Source organism: Lissotriton helveticus, chromosome 5_1 (genome assembly GCF_964261635.1).
Source record: "Lissotriton helveticus chromosome 5_1, aLisHel1.1, whole genome shotgun sequence".
NCBI classification, from domain to species: domain Eukaryota; kingdom Metazoa; phylum Chordata; class Amphibia; order Caudata; family Salamandridae; genus Lissotriton; species Lissotriton helveticus.
This window is the reverse complement of record NC_136065.1, coordinates 1,105,026,467-1,105,052,815: the sequence shown is the minus strand read 5'-3', so window position 1 is coordinate 1,105,052,815 and position 26,349 is coordinate 1,105,026,467. Positions and strand designations below refer to the sequence as shown.

At 43.6% G+C, this 26,349-nt stretch overlaps 1 protein-coding gene across 1 annotated transcript in view; it reads right to left on the bottom strand.

Moving 5' to 3' along the window:
* The window catches only part of LOC144753513 (VPS10 domain-containing receptor SorCS3-like), a 2,605,581-nt gene that overhangs the window by 2,481,147 nt on the left and 98,085 nt on the right, over positions 1–26,349 (bottom strand). The gene's annotated exons all lie outside the window — the stretch shown is intronic.

Sequence of the window (26,349 nt, the reverse complement as noted above, 5' to 3'; positions counted from 1 at the left end):
CCTTTCCCATGGGTCACGCTTATCTGGCGTTCCCTCCCGTGCTCCATAGTGACTGTGATTCTACAGAGCACCCAGGGTTTACGGACACCGAGGAGGAATACTCCTCCCAAGGTAAGCCAAACAGCCCACAGAACCTTGACGTTCTGCTCGCCCTTGCACAATAGTAGACTAAAACGTAGTATCTTTTACAGACTCGATTTCGAGCCATCATTGGACCATACGCGCCAATTATTCCCTCAAGGTAAGCCCGACAATCTGTAGCCATTACTTCAGAGCCACTCTGTCCAACCTGTTATTGAACCCAGTCCTCTATCCTGCAGACAAATCTTATCAATTTGAAAACGAGGCGGACCGCACACGTTAACCTGTATTTACCAGGTAATTGCTGAAACCGCGAACCAATTGCAAGTAGTGTAACTATTTACTGGCCAATCTTTATTTATTGGTCTCTCTTCTCTACCTTAGGTCACACCCTAAAGCAGTGTCCACTTTTATAATCTTATCCCTGAACCCCTCCGACCCCCATTGGGTAAGCGCCCTCCCGGATATGCACGGAATGAATGCGCACGAACGTGCATGGTGCATGAGTAGATACGAATGCCCGTGATTGAAGAACACACGCGTACCTTGTATTTAAATCGCTAGATATACCTATAGCCCGTTGAGTGTCTTCAGGATGATAATTAATTAACTTTCCAAAGTCTTTGAAAGAAGAGTGTTACTATTTTACTATTTTACTATTTTTCAATACATATGTCACCCACCTCACTATCAGCGTGAGTCAAGGCTATAGACATCACTTGCACGAAATTATCAGGCACGTTAAGTCGGTTCCAAATATAGTGCAGTGTCAGTTATATTCAGAGTTTAACACAGTGGGTACCCCCCCTCTCTCTCTTTTTTATTTCTTTTTCATTTCTTTATATTTTTTATGTTTTCTCCCTAACAGGCGGTTGTGTGTTAAAATGTATATACCAGGCAAGCAAATGTATGGATTGTTAGTCCTGATGATGATCCCGTAATATTGAGCATAAGGGATCGAAACGTCGACTTGTTTAAAGTGTTTTCACAGCCTAACTATTCTGTTTGATTTATGCTGTGTCTAACACTCGTTTGGCACTACTTACAAACCCTACTGAATTACAAGTGGCCAACTATGCTCTCTCTTGCCTAAAAACCTTTTTTGTTTGTTCACAAAACGGTACAGGATTGTGCCTTTTCCTATCCCACCATATATTTCATTGAAAAATTAAAAATACCCTGTTCGGCTGGACAGTGGCCAATATAGCTCCTATCGTGGACTGTATTTTATCTGATAAATCTGTATCTACATATTCTTTGGGACCACTGTTGTTTATAAAGTTCGTTCATACTGTTCTATGGACAGAGGCTTTTCACAACTATGTGTCGAGGTACAGCCAATGTCTCTTTTGAGATGGTCATTCTATTATTTTGCCTTCAGAAGACGTCTTTGAACTTAGTCTTTTCCCATCATCCCTTTAAAAGGGTCCGATTGGCTTTGCCAGGCAAGTCCAAGGCTGATCCTTCCAACTTTGACCTCTCCTTTGAAGTCCTGCGGCAGAAATGAGTCTGCTCAGACAGGATAGTGCTCAAGTCGAGATTGTGTAAGTGACAGACACGGTGTGCAATGTCAATCATTAAAGTCAAATATTAAAATGCACTTTGGAAATAAAACATATGAAATGTCTATGTTTTAATAAAACCTACACATCTGTATAAATATTCCCACGGTTTGTTTGCTGCCATCATTTCATATTGTAAAGGAAAGATAAAATGGCAATTGTGTGCAAGATCTGCCAGCCTACACGCTTGTTTTTTAAAGTTTGAAAACGGCACAAAGGTAATTGTGTACACTTCCAAAAATCATAAGGCTACAAGGTATTTTAAGGCTAAGCCCAAACCTGCAGTCTGGTCAGTGCTCATCAAAGTGGAGAAGATTAATATGTCAGACATGAACAAATGTCCAGGATCAAAATGAAGGTATAGAAAAAAGAAAATATTTGGGTTCACCGGATGGTCACCTCTAACCCTCGAGAGGGCGTTTCTGTTATTGATTTTAGCCTAATGATTCTAGTTCTATGAAGATTTTATGTGTCCGTGGTTTAATTGCTTAACGATTTGGATTGTCTTCACCTAGCCCCCATGTTTTTAAAAAGAAACAGCAGCCGTTCCTTTGCTAGGTAACCTTGTTCTTGCTTTGTGGAAAACTAAAGCTAATTTCGATGCATCTTGACTTTTTCTAATTCCAGACGGAAACGCGAGGAAATTAATAATCTCAAAAGTTCGTCAAGATTGTCCCAAAACAGCATAGTGCGTTTTTTCAAGGCATCAAGCGAAGGTACCTGCCTGCAGCTTCCTTGCGAGCACTCGGATCCTTTTATTTGCAAATAATGAAACGCAACTAACCTGTGCTAATGCACAATACCTAATGGCGCTCTCTAGTTATTTAACACGCTCTCACTATCAAAGAAACCACGGGACCTCTGTTCTTTCCACCGTGCGCACTGGGGCACAGTCAAGGAGAGTGACAGCTGAAAGTAGAGAAACCTGCCATTGAAACATCCCATGCGGAGTTTTTCTATACAATTAAATATAGCTTGAAACAATGCACTTCTCATGCTTTGTGCAGCTTCTGTTGGAGTTCTTTGTCACAGAAAACTTTTGAAAGAATTCTAAATATGTAACTGGGCTAAAAAGGTGTCCTTTCAGACATAAAGCCATGCCAGGTAATGTTTCTAAAGGCTTTCATTGGTCCTGGACATCAGATCTCAAAGAATGCCTCTGAAAGTAAGGGTACTGAGGTTTTCGCCTCTCTTTTTGAGCCCCAAATCATCAATAGGAAAACCAGTGCGGCCAAAAAACCTGCTTTTGTAGTTTAAAGTCACCGCTTGCGGTCTAGTCCTATCTTGTCATATGCAAATTCATGTTAATCCACCTTCATCATTGCGCTCCTGCTCTGTAAGGCCTGCTGGAGAGAATGGTGATTGGCACCCTGTTCTTGCTCCTGTTGAGTCTCCCTTGTGTCCTTATCGGTATGTAGGTTTTGATTAGAATATTTGCCTTAATATCTACTGATGTTCCAACAGACACCCTTCACCAATGTGCACGTGACACCATCTTTCATGCCTTAACTCAATACACTCTTTCTATACTTAATTCCTAAAATCATCCATTGTCCTACTTTAGTGGACAGTTGCCCTGGGGGGAGTTCCGTGGGGCGGAAAGGCGGAGCGGGGTAGGGGCCAGGTGGGGGGTAGTAAACACAGGAATATGGATAATTGGAGGTAAGTAAACAATTAAATAAATAAAACGAATTTTGTAGCGTGCGCTGCATCGCATTTTGCGATGCAGGGTGCACAAGTATCCCACAGTATCCCACAGGTTATATACCAATTAATGTAACACAGTGCTGTTCGAATACATGTTTAAATATATAAAGTTATTTATAATAAACATATATAGTTGCCAAAAACCCCAATTTATGTTGTCACATTGAATTTTTTGTCTCCCTGGTTTCTCCTTCTGCTCCTAGCAATTAATTGTGCTATTTAAAATTTACCACTAATGAATACCCTTAGGGGCATATTCTCAAGATTGTGTGATAATTACAGCAAAATTAGCTTAATGCAACTCTTTACATCGCAGTCTATTGCAGGAAAATAGCGCTGTGTTAACGTCTTATTCCCAACACAGCGGTACCATGCATTAGTCCCATGCCAATGCGTCAAATGACTGCGTAAAAATTTACGCGATTCCCAAAAAACGAAAAACACAAACGCAAAAATAGTAGCGATGAGGCCAATCGCGATACAAAAATCAGTGAAATCCAGTGACAGGCCTGCAATTCCCACGAGGCATGTGGGAAAAAAACACTATAAAAGTAGAAAAAAAACATACAAACAAAAGCCAAAAATCTGCGATGCACAATAAAGGTAGCCGGAGCAAGTACAGAGGACAACCAGAACCCCACAAGCCCCCCGAGGACCTGCCTCGGACCTCGAGGTCAGGGAAGGGCAAGGAGAAGAAGAGTAGGAAGAAGCGGTTCAGTCCACAGGAAAACCGGATCCTGATAACAGAGGTGGTAGAACACCATCAACTACTGTTCGTCACCTCCACTGTGTCATTGGTAAACAAAAATCGAATATGGCAGTCCATCGTAGACAGGGTGAATGCAGTTAGCGTGCTGAAGAGTACAATGAAAGAGGTCAAGAGGTGCTGGAATGATGTGAAGCGCAAAACCAAGCAGAAACTCGCCAACAACCGGAAGGCAGCAATGCAGACTGAAGGTGGGAGTCCAGCGCCACAGGAGGACCTGGACAAGATGGAGGAAATGGTGTCCACAGTCATCAGTGGGGAGACGGTGGCAGGAGTTGGGGGACCGGACACTGCTCAACATGACCTGACACAACAGCACCAGGGTGAGTAACGACCAGGGAATGGAGGGACGGGGGAAGATGGGCACAATGGCACGCATGCACAATTAAGTAGAGCACATCTGCAGACAAACCATGCTCCAGATCTCCAACTCACATCAAGAGACCAATGTATCCAAGTATGCAACATCTCTGCACTGTATAATCACAGAAGGCAGAGGCATACCACATGAAAGGGATAAGGGGCAGCAAAATCAGAGCTGCAGGGGCGACACATTGACAACGATGTGGTACAAACCCAACACATCCACAACAGAAGAGAGGACACAACTGGTGGTGCTTGTCTGTAGAAACTGGCCAATCACATTTGGCATTTCAGGGAAATGTGAGTTGAGAATGTACAAGTACAAACACATATCGGTGATGTTATCAAAATGTCAGTCGTCCCACATCAGATAGGCAGCTCCTCCCAAACAGTCACAATGTACATTATCATGCAGTCTGTATGTAAACTTGTCAAATGCGTCAACATACATGTGAACACAATGTTAAAATGAATCTCCCCTTCACATTGCTGAGGGGAATCCAACACCTCCTGCAGAGCAGCCCAAACCTCTGTTCTCTGATAACGAAGAGGACCACCACACCTTCGACTCTGACACCACAGCTCGTGGAGAGCCTCCGCACCCCACCTCCAGGAGCAGGGCAGCCCAGCTGCTATGAGGAGACCCCACCCCCTGCACAGAACACACAGCTGACAGCACCTACCACCACGGCTGCCTCATAGGACCCCACAAAAACACATGGCCTTCCAACGCCATATGTTGGGGTGCCAGGAGAAGCTGGCTGAACAGGTGCAGGTGTGGTTTGACCACATGGCAGCTAAGCTCGACGCCATACGTGGGTGTCTAAGTCTCATCAGGGACCACTCTCAGTCCCTAATGGACACCCACAGTCCGATCCATGCTCTCCAACAAACCATGGCTGACATCACTGGAGTCCTGACTCAGAGACAAGAATGACTGTCTAGTCAGAGTGGCTCCAGCGATGTCACCCGGGAGTTGGGACACATGCTGGGAATCATGGAGAACATGGAGGGGACGCAGGCGAAAAGAGCAGCTGCCATGACTGCACACCAGCGAGAGGTAGCTGGGTTCCTCAACACCCTAAAGCCCTTCCTCATGGCATTGCTGCCACTAGGCCTGGCGCTGATGCATGCTGCAGCGACCACTCCATCTACATCTCTGCCCCCTGAAGTGTCAGTGCCACACAGTGCGGCAGACATTCCACCTTCGGCCCCTGAGGTGGCACTGTAACACAGTGCTGGAGACAGAACACCACCACCCACATGTGAGGCATATGAAACAGCAGAGGACGAAGATGCAGAAGAATCTGCTTTTGTGGTCAGAAGGAGGCAGCAGCATTCATCTCCACCATATGGTCTGTTTCTGTTTGGTTCTGCCCTCTGCATCATCACCTTCCACTGTCCCCCGATAAACTCTGTGACACTCACCTTGGGCCTCGACATGGACTGCCGTATTCTGTTTGGTCACCAATGATACAGCAATCAGACTCTGGACTGAGCTCTTTCCTTGCCATTGCACTTGTCATTCCCTGAGGGACTCTGGCTGGCCCTCCACAGGCCAAATACGTAAAGTGGGGTTTGCATGGCCCTGTACTGCTCCAGCTACAACACTCCACTGAATGTGCATTAAACATTCATATTCACACAGATGTGTCATGTCTCTGATCTTTCAAGTGTGGAAGTATGGTTGAATGTAAGGTCAGTGATTCCCCCTTACATCCATGTTGCACATGTTGTGGGACTTGGGTCACAGGGTGACACATTGCGGATTGCGGTTCGGGTGGCGCCAGCACTAAAACAGGGACACACGCATTTGTTACTTCCTTGTCCAGCCCAGTAAGGAACCATGACCAGAGCCCCAGGGTCATTGTTCACACCCTTACATTGGACTGTCATATGCCAGGCCAGCCCACTTCGCTTACGCTCACAGGGGGGGGTGACAACGCTACATGTCTCAGGTCTTCCATGTAGTGATTTGCCGATCACAAGTCTAGTTGTCAGCATGCCACAGCCACTCCCTCATGGCTGGTTTACACCCACACCACACCTATCCAGCACACTTGTCACAAGACATGTGACCCTGCCAATAAAAAGGGCCAGGCACACATGCTGGATGCCAGTTTCACTCTCTATCTGGGTTTATCTGTGTGGTTATTATTTAAGCGTGAGGGCCTAGGGCCCTGCCAATTCACATTCCCCAGTGCCGGACGTGACATGATGGCGTCCGCACCACGGGACTGAATCATAAAAGATCCATGTTTTGCGGGGCACAGACTTGGTGCCACCGGATACACTGCGGCCGGCACAGGCACACCGCCATGGGAAGGTGACTTTTGGTGCACTGAGGTAGGGGCACCTTAAGTGCTGAGTGGTGTGTGCAGCCTGTGATGATGCCCCGTCCTGGCCATCCGGACTGGTGAGGATTTATGTGAGCCCTGCTGGACAGCAATGTAGGCCTAAGCCAGCTGGCAGCACTGGCCTAGCGGCATGTGGCGTTGCCTCGCGGTTCATAGAGTTAGGGGGACCTAAAGGGCTGAGCGGGTGTGCAGCCTGCGATGATGCAATGTACAATGATATGATATCTGCCATAGCGAAATCAAGACCCAGCATCAAGTGTGTGACCTGGTGGCCCGCGGAGGGGGGCTGCATGATGTGGAGGGTGCCATGATCGCGGGCCCGAGCTTGGGGCTTGCACCCGCACGTGGTGGGCCCTCTTGGAGACACGCCGGTGGTGGAAGGTGAGCAGTGAGGCCTGGGTGCGCAGGGGTGGGCAGTCACCGCTGGGCGGCAGGAGGGGCTGGGGTGCAGCAACCTGGGTGCACAGAGGCAGGCAAGCGATGATTGGCATGTGCAATTGTATGGACTCTGCCATTCATAACTCTGGACTCTGTTTTAGATATGGGACCTGGTGGACTGCAGTGTATACCGGCACGTGGTTATAGACACACCGGTGGCAGCAGGTGAGCAGTGATACCTGGGTCCGCACTGTCAGCACTCTCTCTCCCTCTCTTCTTTTCACTGTCTCTCTCTCTCCCTCTCTTTCCCTCTTTCTCTCTAGCTCTCCCTCTCTCTCCCTCTGTCTCGCTCTCCCTCCCTCTTTCTATCTCTCTATCTCTCTCCCTCTTTTTCTCTCTCTCTCTCGCACGCTCCCTCTCATTCCCTCTTTCTCTCTTTCCCTCTCTTTCCCTCTTTCTCTATCGCTCTCCCTCTCTTTCCTTCTTTCTCTCTTGCTCTTCCTCTGTTTCCCTCTTTCTCTCTCGCTCTCCCTCTCTTTCCCTCTTTATCTCTCTCTTCCCCACTTTCTCTCTCTCTATCTCTCTCTCTCTCCCTCTTTCTCCCTCTCTATCTCTCTCCCTCTCTTTCTCTCTCTCTCTTTCTCTCTCTCTCCCTCTCTTTCTCTCTCTATCTAGCTCTCTCTTTCACTCACTCTCTCTGTTCTTTGATGAGCGCAGGACACACATTCTTATCTAGTATTTTGTCTTGCAGGCTGTGACCTACAGATTGTCCTGAGAAGACCCGCTGTAGTGTAGTTCCTATTATCCCAATAGGCTCTGCGCATTGGAATAATACCTTCAATAGTATAGGCCTAGACCAGACGTTAACTAGGTCTACTACTGTCGATATTAGACTTAAAGTTTTGGGTTTGCCAGCTAGCTCAGAGTTCACTAGAAACTTTCTCGAATAGGCAAGGAGGAGTTGAACCTCCCTGGATAGACAAGAAGGGATTTAGTTTCTGACGACCATAGAACATGACAACTTTGCTCTCCCCTAATCAAGAGTGTATCTCTAGAGTCGTGTGAAAACAAAAGACGACTTATTTTACTCAGTCAGTACGTGCATTCTTAGTCTCACCAGATTGTAGAGAAAAGGAAGAGACGGGCGTGTTCAATAAAAGATGTTATTTATTGATCAGTCTCTTTTCTCATACAAGAGAAATGGATCGATATTATTGCAATACTTATGGTTAAGTAAAGTGCATACATTAGAAGCAGAAGTATAAAATAATACTGTAAAAACATTGATATGGTTTCTAAGCCATATGATGGTTTAAAATGGATAAAATAGATACATACACATATACATTTGACTAATCGTACTCAACTGGTGTTTCTAACTACGCCTACCCCAGATGTACCTGACCTAAGCCTAATACGTGGGCGGGAATGGAAAGTAGCAGTTTAAGTTAAGTTTGTTTTGCCAAGTGAATGACTAAAGAATTCTCTGCAAGGGGTTATTCAGTTCTGTACCTGGAATCTAGGATGAATGAGGGATGGTATCTCTCGTCTCTGGTCTCGATATTCCAGGCTGCCTGCGAGGGCTACCCGGAAGCGCCGGAGCTGGATTTCTCGGCAGGAGAAAGCAGCGTCTCGTTCTCAGCGCGTCAGGAAGGCGGGGCTGCGCCAGCGGGGTCTGCTCTGCTCTGGGCTTCGGCAAGTCTGGCTGCTCCGATCTCGTCACCACCGCGTGTGTTTGCATAGGGCAATATCGGTAATATTTATACCTTTAAGGTGCCGAGATTGACGTAAGGATGGACATAGATACGTCAATAAGGATGTCATACGACCTGGTCGTTAGCACATTCTTTTGCTGAAGTTCTCGGTGAAATCAAAACAATGGCCGCAGGGTTTTTCCTAGGTTGTCATAGGTTTGATTTGTTTTGAGAACTCCGTATGCCTTATCAGGGGCTGGAGGAATATCGCTTGTCTAATTAGATGGCAAGCGTTATGACCTAATCAGATAACACGTTCCTGTGCCGTAGTGTGGCTTAATCAGATAACGGTTCCTGCATCATGGGGGTTTTCTGCCTCATGGGATGGCTGCTAGTTAACTTGTTAACCAGAATAGGGTCAGGAATAGGGGGATCGATACAGAACCTATAGGAATACATCACACCGCCATGACTCTTCATTATAACTGTTATGAGTTTTCTTGAATGAAATGTTTTGTTTGGTGATTCAAAAATGAATGACTGATTCTTCTTTTACTGAACACACATGCATGGATTGTTGTAATTGTGCGACGTCAGGCGAATTATTTTGTGCATGATTTTGTGGCTTTGAGGTAACATATCTTTGTCTGGGGGGATGCAGGGGGCGTGGTGGGCCTGGTTGTGGTGGCGGTGGGTGTTATGCCCTCTTGGGTCTCCGAGCTGATCAGTAGCTCCATGGCATCTGTTGTTCTTCAGGTGTGGCTCTGGGTTGGGCTCCCTTTTCTGGTGCAGGTTGTCATCCGACTTTACACCAGGTCAGAGCTGGTGTTAAATTCCTGCTGCTAACGCACATTATTACCTGCTTTGGGATCTTATCACTGATCTTACTGGTCATTGAGAATGTTGCGGAGTGGTATTGTCGCAGCTTATTGCACTGGAACGCCTACTCTGCATCTCATTAGCGTTAGTTGCCGGGGTCATCTGTGGTGAAGTTTTTGCGGCTGCTATCGCAGGTAAACTGGTGATATCGGCTGTTAGCACCAGCTTGAGACTGGGCGATAAATTTATCGCCACTTTGGCTGCGTTAAAGTGCTATTAACTCGGCGATAAATCCTTGAGAATATGCCCCTTAGAGACATTGTTGTATGTTACATTGAAGTTAACCAGAGCTTACTACTTCTGTGTCTGTAAGATTAGAAGATAATATGGACCCAGTTTGGCACCCATATTTATTTAAAAAGCTGTAAATAAAAATGCCTTCCTATAACTATCATTGCCTTTAGATCTCAAAGGCGGTGGTGTTTTTGTGATTCTATTAAGTGTCATAATGTTGACAGAGCTAGTTAAAATATATTTATTTTTCCTATGGTCGATAAGTATCCTAATGAATTAAAAAACTGCTACATATCAGCAATGTACCATGATGTGGTGCCTGGTTTAAATCTCAGCGCATTAGCAAGTTTGACTGATGGTAACATAGGGCTCCCCAAAATTCACAAGATTGTGCCCATATGTTGTTGCAGTCACATACACATGTTGGTTATTTAAATAATAGTAACCTTCATTTGAGAAAATGTAGAGTGGTTTACATGTAGCGCTATAATGTAAACTCGTACATCACCCGATGATTTAAACAGGTAGGGCAGTCTTGCACTAAAGAACAAAGCTGTTATTTAGAGTGTTGCATATATGAAACATATCAACCTTTCAAAAGTCGTAGTGTTTTGGGCAGACCTCATAACACAATATTCTTTAAGCAGTAAACTATGAGCTTGCACACTGTGTCGCAGTCACAATTCTCCTGTCCTATGAGAGTTGGAGGATTTGCTTTGCAAAACTCTTGGTGGGGAATGGCAGACGCTGACCTTTTTGTCCCAGAATGCCTAGAATTGTGTAAAAATTGAGTAATTTCCTTTTGCCCAGTTCCACAAAATTTTGAAAAATTGCACCCAATTACATGGAACACAAATGTGGCTTGCATTCAAAATGTAACTTTGGTGGCTGAGCTCCAGCACCCTTGATATGAGTTGCCACCCTTTTTAACATCATGCTCAATAAATAGCACAGTAATTTATCAAATCATTGGGTTCACTCACTACCTGAATTATAGTCCAATGAAAAATCTAAAAATTTTACTATAAAATCTCAAATGGGCATTTTAGGGAAAAATGCTATGCCAGGAAAGCTCGGATACAGGGGGCCTCATTTATGAGAAATGACGCATCGCTGCTTAAAAGCAGTGATGCATCACTTCTCAGTGCACACTCCTTGCGACATACCTGATGCGTAATATTTAATGTATGACGCATCATGTCGCAAGGAGTTATAGATACGTCAGTATTTCTGACGTATCTTTAGGCGCAAAAGTGACGCAATGCGTCTTTTCACATGGGGCAAGCCCCATTTGAAAGGGCCTGCGTCAGTCTTAAGCCTACTGTGAGGCAGGAGCAAGATTTTGACGCAACGGCATCCTAGAAGTGACGCAGTGAAATCTCATAGATTTCACTGCGTCATTTCTACAAGGCTTTTTGTGGGTGAACGCCCCCTTGCATACATTATACCTGACGCAGGTATAATGTAGCACAGGGGTTTACAAAGTGACGCATCTGCTTAGATGTGTCACTTTGTAAATAGTGTGCAACAGGAGGCATGTTTTACGCCGCTGATGCATCACAAAAAGTGATGCATCGGAAGCGCAAAACTGACGCAAGGCCTCATAAATGAGGCCCAGAGTATATAATCAGAAATCCGAATTCCCCTAGTTTCTCTAGCCAGCAAACATCTCAATAAAATAACAAAGTCCCTATGTTATAACTGTGTAAATCACAAAAGAACCAAATAGCATTTCTAGCAGAAAAGGAAAAGTCTCTTAAAAATCGGACAGAGTTCTGTTAGAAAAACAGGAAGTCTCAGCTCACCCTCAAAACCAAAGAATTTTATATATTTTACTCAAAGACAAATAAGCAAACTCAGCATGGCGCGGTTAGTGATAATATATATTGACAACTCATAATGAAGATCTTCATACAAATTAATTTAACACTAACCCATTTCTAAGTAGAGAAAATCTTCTATTGGCTTCCACAGCAACAGCAGTCCAGAAATGTGCAACTAAATATGAAACATTTCCTCAACTCATAAACTAGTGTGCTTCTAAACTGCATCAACACTTCCAGTGGATATGTCCTTCAGAATGCTACTTTGGGTACATGATGAAAAGCTTCATTCATAATGCATGCTCTCTAAGGAAAATAACCAATTTCGCCACAGTGTCCTGTGCGCCGTGTACACTGTGAGAAGAGAAGATGCACAGGAGAACATTGATTGAGAGGGGTAATGAGCAGGAACAAGATGAGCAAGACACCAGAAACTTCATCCATTTTAATAAATTGGTGTCACTACGAAAATGTGGTACTACCTAAACTACAGTAATAAACGCTTCTAAACCCCTCACTAAAATCGTTTTAGGTGCAAGGTTATTAATTCTTTGATTCTGACTATATTCATCAAAAAAATCATCAGTATTCACAAATTATTTGTCTCCCAAAATTGCACAGTTCGAAAATGCTTTTACACTCCCATATTTTACTATTTACTCAAGCGCCCTCAGTTATGCATAATGTCACATGAAAAGCCTAGGGCCTCATTTATGAGAAATGACGCATCGCTGCATGAAAGCAGCGATGCGTCACTTCTCAGTGCGCACTACTTGCGACATACCTGATGCGTCATATTTACTGTATGACGCATCATGTCGCAAGGAGTTACAGATACGTCAGTATTTCTGACGTATCTGTATGGCGCAAAATGGCTGGAGTGTGTCACAAAAGTGACGCAACCCCAGCAATGTGTCCTGAAAGGACCTGCGTCAGTCTTACGGCTGCTGTGAGGCAGGCGTAAGATTTTGACGCATTTGAGTCCTAGAAGTGGCGCAGTGAAATCTGGTAGATTTCACTGCGTCACTTCTATGACCCTTTCTTGCGCGGGAACACCCCCAGGGACTTATAAAGTGACGCATCTACCTAGATGCGTCACTTTGTAAATGTGGCGCAATAAGGCGCAATTTTTACACTGCTCGTGCGTCACAAAAAGTGACGCACCAGTGGTGCAAAAGTGACGCAAGGGCTCATAAATGAGCCCCCTAGTACGAAAGTCAAACATTTCGCCCGGGCCTACATGTAACACAAACTGCAGTGGCCCATATGCCTGAGCTGCTGGACTTTTGGAGCTGATTTCCTCCCTGGGTATGGCATGCCAGGCATAGCAAGGAACATCGGGCAGGGAACTGGCAGCACATTAGGGCCATTCCTATTATTTTCATAGGCTACTTTATTTTAGGCTTGTTTCTATCAAATGATCAGAATGCTGAACAGGCTCTAATGCAGGTCATGCAGATTGTTGCATATTGAGACATGTAGTAAGGGTTCCCACATATGTGCATCAGCACCTAGGGCTGGATCCCAGAAGTGACTTTACACAAGGTCATGGACAAGGACCAATGAGAAAGCTGTAATGAGAAAGCTGTAATGTGTGGCCTCAAGAGCTTAATAACTTTCTTTGGATTTCACTTTAGATCAGGGGTCTCCTACCTTTTCTATTTCAAGAGCTAATTCTGCTCGAAGAAAATGATACCGAGCTACTAACACATATTAGCACTTTATAATATCCACCACATCAGTTAACAGTACTCTAGAAAACACACAAATATTTCAGTGGAAGTTGAAATGTTAGGAAAAGCGCTATCAATATGATATGTCTCTACATGACTAATGAAATAAAAACCAAAGCAGCACACACCGTCTGGCACAAAAGACATTACCACAACAATGAGTCTCTCCAACTCAGCTTGAATTACCGTCTATCAACTTTAAAAATGTTTTGGAAATGCAACCATTTTGTCTTTATCAGCAACTCAGTTACTGAAAATAAACATTCTTCATTCAAACACATTTTCCTTTTTTTGGGCAATAAAATACATTTTTTCACCTTTCTTATCTGAAAGAAACATACGTTTTTTTGACTTAAAAATACCCATTTTCGTTTTCAGTAAATACACGGTACCAAGATATCAGTTCATCATTTTATCAAGTATTCACATGTACAAATGCTTAACAGGGGTCAGAATCTGCTTCAAATATCCAGGCTGTACACAGCATGCCATCAATGTTCTCTATGGTGCCAAGGATGCCTTGATTATACCCGTAATGCTCACAATCATATCAAAGGCACCACAGTGCCAAGACGGGACATTTAAATGAGCAGGATATTAAAAAAATATCAGTCATGGTATAAGTAAGTCTGGGGTGGCCACCATTATATCTAAATGGACAAAATGAGGTTAGTCATGCACACAAAATATTAGGTGATTTCTGTAAGTTGGCACAACTAGACCAAGAATGCTCAAATTATGTCAAGGATGACAATTATGTTGCCAGGGACACCGCTATGCCAAGAATGGACAGAATTGCGCCAGAGATGAGCCGAGTATGATGTGAAGCAACAAATGCTTTTGGTGGCCTTGACATAAGGCATAGTTTTTGGGGAGCAACTTTGCTCATCAGGTAGAAACTTAATGCCAAACACACATGCGGACAGACACACTCATTTATGTGCATACATTCATGTATGCACAACGATGCATACAAGGGAGGCTTGTAAGTAGATCCTGGCTCTGGATCCAGCCCCTACTCTCCTCAGCTCCTGGCTGATCATGCACCCAAATCATGCATATTCCATCTGACTCGTGCTGGCCTGTACTGAGATGACTTCACTGTGGCTCCAGCTCTGGCTACTGTTGGGAACCTTCTTCCCTGACCCTTTGGTCACACACATAGTGTAACTGATATAATGGAGCTGACAACGTGTTTAATCTCCTTGTGGATATATGTTGTCACGTTGCTGGCCCCGTAGGCCAACATAGCTTGTGTTTGTGTCTCAACATGAGGCCCTTACATTAACGTGGAAGGCTTCCTCTTTAAGGGTCTTAACCATCTGAATGATGTAATGGGCCGGTCTTAACTTTGGAGACCTATTTCGAGGGTGTTGGTGAACTATCAGTAGCGCGGCGCCGCCATGCTCGTGACGGAATCACTCCGTCACGAGCCACGGGCGCGCTGTGCTTGTGACGGAGTGGTTCCGTCACAGCCCCGCCCGCTCAATAGAACGCGCTGCGCAGGCACGAAATTGATGCCGCGCAGGCACGGCAGCCGGGCCGTGATGGAACCACTCCGTCACCAGCACAGCGCGTCTGTGGCTGGTGACGGAGTGGTTCCGTCAACAGCACGCAAGGTATTAAGAGGATCTGTGTGGCTTACGAAGTGCATTATACCCTAATTAACCTAATGCACTTGTGATAAGGTGGACGGGATAACCATCACATTTATACCAGAGTACACATCCACCAATCTCTAATTCAGGCCCAGAGTGTGTGAATCAGAAGCCAAGCTAGCCATTAGACTGTATGACAATGTGGGATCTACAGTAAGGTTTAAAGGACTGCTATGTCCTCGGAGACTCAAGGAAAATACTCAGGTCATTCTCGGCTCGTGTGGCCATTCCCATTAATCATCTATTCCATTCAGAAAGCTCCAGAGCCAGAATGTCCCCTTAAAGTATGACCCACCTTTGTTTTGATGTGAGGGATGTCTTTTCAGTCTGCTCCACACCTTCTAAGCTGTTACACGGTGAAGGGATGTATGACGTTACAACGCATGCTTTTACAACGCATGCCATTATGACGCAGGTTTTACAACGCAAGTCGTTGCAATGACTTGCGTTGGGGGTCGCTGGATAGTGAATAGTTTAATTTACTATTCCAACTCCAGTCCCCGTGGATAGTAGGGAAGGTGTTGGATAGTAATTAAACTATTCCCTATCCTAGAGCGCCCTCCAGCGCAATTCGTTGTAATGACTTGCGTTGTAAAAGTTGCGTCGTGATGGTAGTGCGTTGTAAAAGTTGCGTTGTAAAGGATGTTTCCCACGGTGAAGTCACTATGCATTCTCATGGACATACAGCCCAAGGGAAACCCTTCTGTTTTTAATAGAACATGTACATGATGGTAAAATGAATGTAGTTATATGCGGCAAAAAATGATAAACTAACCATTCTTGCTCATGTATGGTCTGAATTGGAATGGCCTAAAGAGCAATCTGGCGCTGCCTGAAGGGTTGGTTTAACCCCTTAGTATGTAGACATTTTGTTTGCTCTTTGTGAGACTATTTTATGGACTGAAGGGACTTTTTTCCTCTGGTATTACCACAAATATTGCCTGCAGAAAGCACAAAAGCATGCAGCCACCGCTAGCTTGTAAACACATATACAGCTTGTCCTTACAAGTTAAAAACTGCCCTGATTTGCAAACGCAAGGAACTTTTTCATCTATGTGATTTGCCAACAGACACAACTTTTATTTTGGTGCCTGGGACGATTTTCTGTCCCAGTCCAAGCCTCCATATGATGAGCTTATGCTTTCCAAATATCAGAGTTTGCAAGGTAATTCAAAACGCCAATCCACATACCTGTAAAATATCATAATACAAGTAAGACACTTTGCAATGTTAAAAGGCAGCTAAATGTCATGCTGTGAAAAGTCTACAAAGCAAAAAAACCAATAGAATGTAAAAAAAAAAAATCATACGCCTCCATCCCATTAGGTATCTAATATCAACTCATCTAAAGAAATATTTGTCTCACTGTTACTCAGAAGGTCAGGGATATTCGAATCACTACAGCAGAAGAAGGTCACAACATTCACATTGCTAAGCCTTCTTCTCTACCTTGAATACTTTCACCCCCTTAGCCACCTCCAAAATTAGTATCGTGTGGCATTATTAAATATAGTTCTTCTCTTGAAATTTTTTAATTTCGCTTAGCCAGATCACATGTCATGGCATTTGCCCAGCCTCTCTGGAATATTCTTAACTTGTACCCCACATTCTAGAAAATTATCTGTCTACATTATTGATGCTATTGGCCTCGAAAATCTTGAAATTCATGTGGCCAGTCAACTTCTTGAATAATGCATAGAACAGGTTACACCCACATCAGAGTATCAAATCGGTCGTAGTCACCAGCACAGATGACCTTCTGTTGGCAGCAGAAGTTTGTGGTATCAGTGCCCCGAATGTTATCATCTATCTGCATCATTTGACACCATTGATCATCTTATCCCCTGGACAAAATTTGAGAGATTAGGATTTGAGGTTGCGTCAACAATTGGAGGGCATTAATTATTATTATCTATTTCTGTCATCTATTTCCCCTCCTTTTCTCTCTTTTGCGAAAAAAGATGACTCTCCCTTATATCCCTCTCTCTTCCATATGTACATCGAGCCACTGCCAAAGCCTATGAGTGTTCATACACTTCATTTGTTTATGTACAGTGATGACACCACTATCCTTATCTTCGTCAAGTGTGTGATGGGAGCATCATTCCAAAAGTGCATAGAAAGGTCAGAGCAAGGAAAGGCTTTTACTAACTCTTCATTTCAAGAAAAAAGAGGTGATGATCATCAGTGATATTCCCATTTTTGGTCCTCAGTATTTTGACCCTCAGAGGTATACCAGATCTTATCATACAGAATTTAGACTTTAATTTCAATTTATACGTTCGGCTCTTGCCACAGACCAGAATTTGTATTTACTTTATCTGGCTTCATTCACAGAGTTGGAAAAAATTCTACCATATTTTAAAGTGGGTCCTAGAAGAGCACCAATATCTGATATACTGGATTCAGACTGGATTATGGTATTTTGCCCTCTCTGGGTACCTATAAAGTCCTTTTACAATTCCTTCAATGCAGAACACCCCAATAGTTGTTGGGTCGCCTCTCTTCTGTGATTTCTAAAGCAGCTCCTAGTAGAGGCCAGAATATCATTAGAGTGTACAGTGCAGCATTTGGAAGGTTTCAAATACATACTTTGATGAGCTTAGAAACACAAGTGCTCTGATATCGGCGAAGCACAGAGTGCATAGTTTCTGGTCTACCCTACTGTCTACAAGTATGCTCTTATTGTACATATTTATAGTGGTTTTCCACTTTGTGAGCATTGCATCTCTCATCACATACAATTTCACTGAGGTCCCAATGGAACAAAAAGATGGTTACCACTAGAACGAAAACGGGAGCGAGAGGGTCGTAGGGAAAATTTTGAAGACCTGCCCAGGTTCACATCCCCAAATACTATAATATGAACAACAGAAAGAACCGGGGGTCTAAAGGTCAATACTATGGTGGGCTAACCTTAACTTCTCGAAAGTAAGTAGGTACCCAAGTCACAAAGAGAGCCTAACAAACAGAACTCACAAACCAAAGAGAACAAAAGAGTGATAAGTGATAAGATCCAAGCTCATATGTCTGGATTGCCATCAACATATCATCGTGATCAGTATTATCATCTGGTCATCCAACTAGAGGAATGGTATATCTCTTGATCATAGAGACATGATACCATTCCTACGATAATGGGCTGGATCTCACCCACTTACTTTCGAGAAGTTAAGGTTAGCCCGCCATAGTATTGGCCTTTAGACCCCCGGTTCTTTCTGTTGTTCACAAAAAGATGGTTTCCTTGCAAGTATTTTGAATTTGTTTGAAAGAATTGCCCGAAGTCTGCATGGGGCGATCACTTTGCAACTTTCTTCCTCTAGGAGATAAGAGAAGCTGAAAAAGTTCATTAAGATAATTGGGCACTCAAATGTTCACATTGCTGTTTCCCCAAAATGTATCTTTTTATTTACAAGCATACAACTTAACTGACTAGTCGATGTGGGTGACCAGGGAAGAACTAATTGATCTCCACCCTGTAGTCCAGTTCACTCACCGGGATGTTCACCTTGAAGTTAGCAATAAGGGTCTCTTCGGACTGAAATGCATGCTTTGAATATGGCTGGTATTATCAGCATTTGCATGATTCAGGAACATATATATCACATATTCATATATGTGATATCACATATTCATATATTAAGAGAGACTTGATGCAGATAATTGCAAAAACTGGGTGTGCAGTTGCATAACCATACATTTTTCACACAATTTACACTTATTTTTATCCACTTTCCATTAAACTAAAAATCAAAGCACATGATGAACCTCTTCTATCTCCAGCGTGTCACGGGTTAGTCCTAGGGAAGAAAGCATTTTCATCTGTGTAACAACTAACTGCCAGAGCTTGGTGGAAGGATCTGACGGAATGTACTCCATCAGTGGGAATGTACAAAAGATGTGTCTGCCACCTCCGCCGCGATTAGGCTCTCCACACAGGAACTAGTGCTGCCTGACAGGTGCTTCAGTGCGGCATCAATAGCCCTGTTGTTGCTTTTATGTTCAGCTTTCTAGTTTTGCTGACTGTGGGCGTTCGGAGATTGCAGTTGGTTATTAGTTGCGCGATTATTTTTGTTCACGCAGTGCATCTGCAGGAAATCATCAACACGTAGAGGTGTTTCCTCTACCCACTAAGTGCAGTCCTTTCACGAGCCTGTAGATGCATGCAGTATTTAAGCTCATTATCTTGACCAAGGAGCAGGGGAGATCCTGTGGCAGAGATGCTGGGAGACTGACAGGTCACGTTCTGCAACTGACACATATCATTTCAACAAAGCTCTAAGATCATGCCTCTTCTGCTCGCCCAGGAGTGAATAAAAACAATTTTCCGTCTCTTTCCTCTTCACAATAGGTGAAAATTCGCTCAAAGACCTCCCGGTTAAGTACAAATTGAATTTCTTTCAGCTTTTCATTTTTGGCATCCTAGTTGAAGACGACCTGATTTGAGTCCTAGTCCTCACTTTGCCATTTTTATAAAGGTCCTTTTTTTCCTGAAAAGCAATGTGATCAAATATTTTGAAACTCAAAGCAAGTACCTGCAGACACGTCGGCCTGATTGACAAATAGTAACTTACACTTTTGTGTAAGTTTATGAATGCTTCTCACAAAAGAATTTACGAGTAGTAGTTTTACGAGTGCAGAGCCTCCACATATAAAGAGAGAGGTATTTTGATGTGCAGATATTCCGCAAACGTAAATATACCCCTCGTGAATCCCTTGGTCAATATCAAACAATCGCAAACCTAGGTGAAAATGTCATTTAAAACATAACATTTTAAACTAACATTACCACTTTAATTCACTTGTTATAAGTTATAGTTATCTTAAATTACTATAATTTGTGCCCTAAAGTAACTATAACTCATGCCCCAGCCATGCACGGTGTTGTTATCAATGTTGTAATTTCAGATGTCATTGGGGATGGTATCAATACTGTGATTGAACATGTCACGTGTGAAGTAATATGTAAGAGTACAAGCAGTGCATGGCGAGGATGCGAGTTATACCTATTTGAGGGCTTGAAATATTGTTACATAATATGACTATAAATTTCAAATTACAGTGATTTTGTTAGGCAAAAACATTTTGTTTTCATTCACATTTTCACCACACTCTAATATCTCTGACTTTCTAAGGCATTTTTATTATAAAGTAAGGCATTATTAGAATTCTTTACTCTGACATCCCTTTAACCTTCGTTTTTTTCTGTGAGTTTCTATGTTTTTTACAACATGAAGTAAGATGTCATTCGCTGTGCACAGCATTGTGTTGGGCACCCAACTCCATTTTTTACATTTTTTTACAATCCACACTCAAGTGCAGCCTTTGCTAACATGGGAATGGGAATAGAACCATGGTTGGCAGGTGTCCAGGCTGTAACTATGTTGTACAAATTGTTACTAAGGAGGAGTATGAATATTGGAAAATGTTGTATCTATATCTCCATTCAATCAAAAAAGGAGGGGGGACTAGGAGTGAGATGGAGGTCCAGAACCCATGCTCGCAAGAAAGCAATATATAAATATAAAGGGTGGTAATCTGTTCCTATAAGAAAAAATAATGTCTAATGCAAGTGTAGGTGGAGATTTAGCAGTTAAGGGGAGGCTCTTCCTGAATGGAATATCGAGCCCTCACACACCCTGATGGGTGTCATGCTTCATCATTGGGCTTTGTCTCCTCATTGGGCCGGTGCTTCAATGCCACATGGGCCCCGCAACATAAGAGTGCCATTGCTTGAGACTCTCACTTTTAATGTATCATAACTTCAAATTTTGATACACCGCCTACAACAGAATTATTGATTGCTGGAAAACATTTCCAAGTTGAACTGTGTTTCTTTGAAGACCTAAACTTTTGCGTCCATACACCATATTTTAGTTCTCTCTGTATATTCGAGAGTTTAAAGAAGTTTCTTCAATCCTGAGCCACAGAAATTCTTCTAAGCCTTGGAAAAGTCGTATAAACAACGAAACACGTGTCGGTTGTCTTCATCTATGATACGTACTTCGTGTCAACAAAACCAAGACTTTAAAAGAATATTTGCTGATTGAAAAACTTCTATGAATGCATGTTGTGTATTGTAAATATCATCAATATCATCAATTTGGGTTGATTAAAAAGACAAACTGACTACAAGGTCAGTTGAACTACTGTACAGTGGTTGTGCTCTGTAATCTTTTTATAATTGCACTTCATATGGCGAGATCTTTCTCCATATAAGATAACACTGATAAATGGCACAGTGTTTTACATAGAGCACACCTAAATAACAATTAGATCTCGAAATACATTGAGGGAAGACATAACGGAGATGCTAACTAAGTTTCTTTCTACCACTGCCATCTGTTCTAGAATGTTTACATAAATGAGTGACCTTTTATATCTGTGGCCAGCTTTACTTTCACTAACACATCTCAAGCAGCTGAATGCATACTTGTGGAATCGAGTGTCTTCAGTTTATCACTCCTGAAATCTATCAGTGTTCTAGCTTTGAGAGCAAGAGTACCTTTGAGCGAATCACTACCCCACAACATTCCTTACATATGTCCACCCAGGGACACCTCACTCAACCAAAGAAGGACTACAGTCATCTCGTTCTACTCTGCCAATCTGGTAAGAGTGCTGGAATCCCATCTGGAGTTAGAGTGCCGAAACTGCCTCACAAATACACACCTGCAGCACCCTGGACAGGCAGATACCCCACACCCTCATTCAGAACTTCCAGCATACCGGGTGTTAGGGACTAGCTATCTTGCACTGCCTCAGAATTCTGACAGTGGTAGCTTTAAAAAGCAGACTTCGGGGCCTCAATTTCCTGCTGGAGACAGTAGACAGTAGGAAAGCTAAATGCCTGCCATACATTCTTTGGTACCAGCTGACAGCTTTCTAGGCTTTGTATTTTGGGATTGTTGCAGGGCTATATTTAAAATCCTCTTCTTCAGCAAGCAGGTGACCAAGAGGACTACACAACTTACAAAGCATTGCTGCGGCTGACAGCAAGCCTGCAATGGAAGACCTGTGGTGCTCTCTCTGAACCCATCTGCTGGACTCTTTCTGTGATAAATGCCACCTACTAGGTCGAGCATCACCAACCCACAATAAGTTAAAATATAAAGGAAACTTTAGTACACTGCAGTGCTTCAACGGCCAGCTGAAGTGATGGACTAAAAGGAACAATGATTGCTAGTAACAAATTGTGGCTTTAACAAGTGAACAAGGCAGAGAAAGAAAAGGCTTGGGGACAAAAGTAACCATGGATGATTAGCTAGGATGTTGCTAAGCCTGTGGCATCAAAGTATTTGATTAAACCTGAAAAAAGATGAAGAAAGTGATTCGTTTGTAGGTAAAATAGAGAAAACTGGTGATTTGATTAGCAGGAAGGAAAAAAAAGAACTTGTCCCTTCTCCTCCTGAATCCTGTAAAAAAGCAATATGTAACGACTTGCAATAGACAAGAACATGTTCCCCTCCCGTGGTATCTCGGACACTATGGTTGTGTCAGCCTCAGTCTTGTGATCAAACTAACCTTGCCCCTAACTGCTCTCTCTAGACCCCACCTTTCACCAGTCTGTTGTACTCTCTTGTCCAACCTTCCTGTCCTCAGATTTTAGAAGAGAGGAATGGGCAAAAGCAAACCTATAGAATAGGAAATTATATTTTTTAATACTGTTGTAAGCTAAAGTACACAAATTAACTAAAAACTTAACAAAGTTTACAGGAAATTAGTTCCCATGCTTCCTATTGACACTGTACCATGTTTTCAGCCCTGGTCTTCTCTGACACAGATTATTATTACCAGATTTCCTAATCAAATTTAATGAAGGAAAGAAAAACATACAGCTCTAAGAATGCATTTGTTTCTCACCTGAAAACCACAGACTGTGAACACAGGGGAGCCAATTCAATTTCCCATTTAGGAGAGCATGAACTATTACAGTAATCTTCAGATCCTCAAAAATGCCTATGGGAATAGCTCTCATAGTTGGAATAGCGGTGAATATTATTAGATGTTTTAATGTTTCTCAAATGTGTCATCATCAAAAAAAAGAAACCACCAAAAAGTAACATCAATGTAGGGTTAAATTAAAGATTATGTTATGTTATGCAGATTTGTAGAGCGGACTATCACCCAGGCAGGTATCCTGATGCGGGGCACTTGTGAGTTTAAGCACACCTGGGGCCTAGTGGGACTCCTCAGAAAGCTAGCTCTTCAGCTTCTGGTCCAATTCAAGTGAGGAGGAGGCTCTGATATCTAGTGGCTGGGTTTTCCATGCTTGACAAATGATGTAGGAAAAGGCTTGACCACCAAATCTGGTTTCCTTTATGTATGGAGGTAATTCCTAAAGGCAATTATGAGTTCTTCTTCATATACTCATAAATACCTTCATCAGTTATCCCCAATCTACTCCTGACATGGAGCATGCTGGAAACCCTGTTTCCGAAATTGGCAGTTTAATCTGTTGTGTTACTTAGTTTAGCCACAGACTACTTAAGCAAAGTCCAAGTTTACATGACCCTTTGAGCCTCTGCAAAGAAGTCAGATACGAGAGGAGACTGAAGCCAGTTCAAGTGTTGATTTTTGAATGAAATAGCAGCTGAATAGAACACATAAGTGCATATTTACAAAGAGTTAACAGCACCAGAATATAAATGTTCCCAACATTATGGTGGCGTTAAGTCCTTCACCTTATTTACAACTCGGTATTACGCTGCATTAAGTAAATAATACCCCTATTCAGGCAGCACTTAGCATGAAAGGGGCATGCAATGGGCACTGCGGTGGGTGTTTCGCCGCAACACCCATTGCTTTTTGAGGCTGCCCCATATTTACATGGTATCGGGCAGTGCCAATAATATTGCCAGGGAATACTTGGTCTTAAGCAGATGATATGAGGAGAAATGTTTCATTTTTTCTTGTGTTTTTCTCTTTCCATGTGTGCTGCACAGTGAATTTCCTGTAAAGATTGTTTATGTGCAGGAAAGTGTCCCTTCCTGCACATAAACAATCACCACTGCAGTGGAAGCATCCTTTCAACAAGGCACAAGGTTACCAGCACAAGCACTAGGCAGCTTCTTTAGCGTCAGAGCTAGGGGAAAATGCAGGGATGCGCAGCATTCTTGTAAAAATGGCGCAACCCTGCATTTTAAAACTGACAGAGTGCAGCGTTGCCAATTTTGGCATAAAACCGTGCTCCCCCAGTTTCTAGTAAATATGCTACATAATCTCTCTTGATACAAAAGGGGATGATGGACGGAGCGTTTGTACAAATCTAACACTCACCCCCAGTCAACTGATCTGGGTTTAATCCATCACCATTCTTTAGTTCACTCAGCCAACCCAGTTCAGACATGGCTATATGCAAATCAGTCTGACCCTGTGCCTCCTGGGAACTGTCCAGCCCGAACTGCCAAGCCATGTCTTCCCTGGACCGGAAACAAGCATCCTGGGACCGGTTTCGGATTCATAATCCTCATCAGCCAGGCTATCTTGAATCCAGTGGCCAAGTGAACAAGGGACTCACATCTGAGCATACCCTGCCACACTTAGGGCGAACAAAGCGATACAAAAGGGGATGATAGACGGAGCGTTTGTACAAATCAAACACTCACCCCCAGTCAACTGATCTGGGTTTAATCCATCACCATTCTTTAGTTCACTCAGCCACCCCAGTTCAGACATGGCTATATGCAAATCAGTCTGACCCTGTGCCTCCTGGGAACAGTCCAGCCCGAACTGCCAAGCCATGTCTTCCCTGGACCGGAAACAAGCATCCTGGGACCGGTTTCGGATTCATAATCCTCATCAGCCAGGCTATCTTGAATCCAGTGGCCAAGTGAACAAGGGACTCACGTCTGAGCATACCCTGCCACACTTAGGGCGAACAAAGCGATACAAAAGGGGATGATGGACGGAGCGTTTGTACAAATCAAACACTCACCCCCAGTCAACTGATCTGGGTTTAATCCATCACCATTCTTTAGTTCACTCAGCCACCCCAGTTCAGACGTGGCTATATGCAAATCAGTCTGACCCTGTACCTCCTGGGAACAGTCCAGCCCGTACTGCCAAGCCATGTCTTCCCTGGACCGGAAACAAGCATCCTGGGACCGGTTTCGGATTCATAATCCTCATCAGCCAGGCTATCTTGAATCCAGTGGCCAAGTGAACAAGGGAATCACGTCTGAGCATACCCTGCCACACTTAGGGCGAACAAAGCGATACAAAAGGGGATGATGGACGGAGCGTTTGTACAATTCAAACACTCACCCCCAGTCAACTGATCTGGGTTTAATCCATCACCATTCTTTAGTTCACTCTGCCACCCCAGTTCAGACATGGCTATATGCAAATCAGTCGGACCCTGTGCCTCCTGGGAACAGTCCAGCCTGAACTGCTAAGCCATGCAAACAAAGCGATACAAATGGGGATGATGGACGGAGCGTTTGTACAAATCAAACACTCACCCCCAGTCAACTGATCTGGGTTTAATCCATTAAACCCAGATCAGTTGACTGGGGGTGAGTGTTTGATTTGCTCAAACGCTCCGTCCATCATCCCCTTTTGTATCACTTTGTTCGCCCTAAGTGTGGCAGGGTATGCTCAGACGTGAGTCCCTTGCTCACTTGGCCACTGGATTCAAGATAGCCTGGCTGATGAGGATTATGAATCCGAAACCTGTCCCAGGATGCTTGTTTCCGGTCCATGGAAGACATGGCTTGGCAGTTCGGGCTGTACTGTTCCCATGAGGCACAGGGTCAGACTGATTTGCATATAGCCATGTCTGAAATGGGGTGGCTGAGTGGGCTAAAGAATGGTGATGGATTAAACCCAGATCAGTTGACTGGGGGTGAGTGTTTGATTTGCTCAAACGCTCCGTCCATGATCCCCTTTTGTATCGCTTTGTTCGCCCTAAGTGTGGCAGGGTATGCTCAGACGTGAGTCCCTTGCTCACTTGGCCGCTGGATTCAAGATAGCCTGGCTGATGAGGATTATGAATCCGAAACCGGTCCCAGGATGCTTGTTTCCGGTCCAGGGAAGACATGGCTTGGCAGTTCGGGCTGTACTGTTCCCATGAGGCACAGGGTCAGACTGATTTGCATATAGCCATGTCTGAA